Source organism: Rhinichthys klamathensis, unplaced genomic scaffold, assembly GCF_029890125.1.
Source record: "Rhinichthys klamathensis goyatoka isolate OS25496 unplaced genomic scaffold, OSU_Roscu_1.1 h1tg000347l_1, whole genome shotgun sequence".
NCBI classification, from domain to species: Eukaryota; Metazoa; Chordata; class Actinopteri; order Cypriniformes; family Leuciscidae; genus Rhinichthys; species Rhinichthys klamathensis.
Window position 1 is genome coordinate 532,188 of NW_026606859.1, and position 2,813 is coordinate 535,000.

The 2,813-nt window shown below is 38.0% G+C and overlaps 1 protein-coding gene across 1 annotated transcript in view; it reads left to right on the forward strand.

Moving 5' to 3' along the window:
* Positions 1-2,322: 2,322 nt before the first annotated feature.
* cysltr1 (cysteinyl leukotriene receptor 1) overlaps positions 2,323-2,813 on the forward strand; it is a 40,747-nt gene continuing 40,256 nt past the window's right edge. The window contains exon 1 of the mRNA XM_056232541.1: positions 2,323-2,434. The gene's annotated coding sequence lies outside the window, so the exon portion shown is untranslated. The remainder of the gene's footprint in view (positions 2,435-2,813) is intronic.

Consider the following 2,813-nt stretch of genomic DNA (forward strand, 5'->3'; position numbering starts at 1 on the left):
CACAAGGACTGAACACAGACGGCACAGAGGAATATGAAGCCATAAGAGGCCACGTGGATGCTGTGGTGGAGGCTCTACCTGTGAGCTCTACCCTGAAAGAGAAAATAGTAATGGAGACGGTAGTGGACCGCCAGCTCCAGAAAGTGATATGGCACATGCGAAATGAGTGGCCAAAGCAAGCGTGCCCGCAGTACTACTCATTCCAGGATGTGTTGGCAGTAGCTGATGGCCTGTTGCTGAAAGGTGACCAAATAGTCATCCCAACAAAGCTGCGGAAGGAGGTCCTCCAAATACTGCATAGAGGGCACTTGGGCATAGAGAAAACAAGGAGACTAGCCAGACAGACTGTTTACTGGCCAGGCATGAATCGTGACATAGCAGAGATGATCAATGACTGTGCCACTTGCCTTACTTACCATAACAGACAGCAAAGAGAACCGCTGCTCACAGGTTGCAGCTAGCATACTAATCCAAATAAGTGACAAAATAACGCAAACATTTTTCTATTTACATGTTGTGATTTGTATAGTCACAGAGTGTACAAAAAACAAAGTCACATGAGACACAGACATATTTTAACCGTATAAATACTGGGAACTATATTCTCTGAAGGCGAAGCACTGCTACTTGGGCGGAGTGATAACCGCAGCACCTGAGACGCGCCGTGGTGAGGAGCAGAGAGAGCGTCTCAGGTGCTGCGGTTATCACTCCGCCCAAGTAGCAGTGCTTCGCCTTCAGAGAATATAGTTCCCAGTATTTATACGGTTAAAATATGTCTGTGTCTCATGTGACTTTGTTTTTTGTACACTCTGTGACTATACAAATCACAACATGTAAATAGAAAAATGTTTGCGTTATTTTGTCACTTATTTGGATTAGTATGCTAGCTGCAACCATTTACATCCAGTCTTTGTGCTAAGCTAGGCTAGCGGTGGGTGCGTCAAACAGACTTATAGCACGCACGGAGATGAAAAAGGTATGTATGGACTTATCTAACTCTGGGGGATAAGGTGAATAGGCTAAAGTCCCAAAAAGTCGGAGTGTTCCTTTAAAGCATATTTACCTAAATCTTCATCTTCGTGTTTCTGTCCTCAACTCTGGCTGACAATATCATGATGTACAATAACCAATCATGTTTTTTTTTAAATATAAACATATTAATGAGTAATACAAACAATATTTTGTTGTTAGTTCATACTGCATAAGTAATGAAACTAATTAGAACAAACACTTTTAACTTTTTAATTTGGAAAATATTATTATTGTGTAAACATATTGTAAAATGTATCCCATTTGACTGTATTATGTATTAGACTAATATTTCCTTCTGTCTATTTGTTATAGAATAATTATCATGTGGTCAGTTTTCAGATTGGGTGTTGTAAATTTGCATTGCAATTGAGTTACTGTATGCTTTGTATTTATTATTAATAGAGTAACGAGCGGTCATCTTTTATTTGCATCTGTCAAAGTAGAGATAATATTATTAATATTAATCGTATTTATTTCATTTTCAGGAATGATTGAGGTCTTCAGAAATGACATGATGTAGGCTTAAAAATCAATTTTGTAAATTTGTTGTATAAATTTAGCATATTTTATTTTAATTGTGAGCTGTTTATACTTATTTTTTATTATTAGCTATGTTTTTTAAGATATCCTAATGGTTTTCATATAGAGAAATGCACGTTTAACTTGTTCAAGGCTTTGTATCAAATGTTTATTTTGACTTTCATATGAATAAATAGAGTAATATTTTACATTAAATGCATCATACTCTGTTTCTTTACTTATAACTTGTAACGACATGAGCATGGATGTAATAAATGACGTGATGCAGATGGAAAACACTTTACAACACGGTTAGACTATTATTAATATTTTTAAAAAATAAGAAACAGTTTTGTTATATATCACTGAACTAACAATGAACTATATTGTGTTTGTCTCCATTAACTTTAAACGTGATAAATAGGCCAGGTTTTAAAATATTGCTCATTGTATTTCAAAGTGACTTTAAATATTTTAATAGTGTAGATATCCGTGTGAAAATAGCTCTAATGAAGGAGAGTCCCAGTCTGAAACAGCTGGCTAGCCCATAACTGTTAGTGGTTAAGAGGAACACACTGATCTGTGTGGGTTAGTCTGGCTCCCCGTGTGTGTGTGTGTGTGTGTGTGTGTGTGTGTTAGATGTTTAGTTAGACATTACCCGGAAACTGACGTGCCCTGAGGCTTCGACAGGAGAGAGGCAGAGCTTACTCGATCCTCGTCAAACTGCGCTCCAGTTCCAGATCCAGTTCCAGCTCCAAATCCAGTTCCAGTTCCAGTTCCAGCTCCAGCTCCAGCTCCAGCTCCAGTCAGGGTTTATGTGGAAGGAAGCAAACTTTACTCTGACCCTGCCGGACTGCGACCGAAGACGGACACACACATAACGGTCAGTCATCGACTTTCTTTATACTCGCTCATTCTCTCACAGTCAATATCATGCATTATGATTTAAACCTGCATCTGCGAATTTAGAGGTCGCATGAAAGCTGGTTTAGAATAATCACAGAGCCTAATGTACTTTTAATGACGTCTGAATTAAATTGTGTGTAACCAGATGTAAGAAAGCATGTTTATGTGGATGTGTGTGAAACACATGTTGAACGAGGCTGAGCATTGCCGATCTCCTCGAGATATATCCTAATATCAACACTTTATATCATGGTCACATATTAGAGTTCACTTCTGACTGCTCAGATCAGATTCTGAACTACTTGTTTAAATGTTTTAATATTGCAAATGTAATGAAATGACAGTCGACATCCATC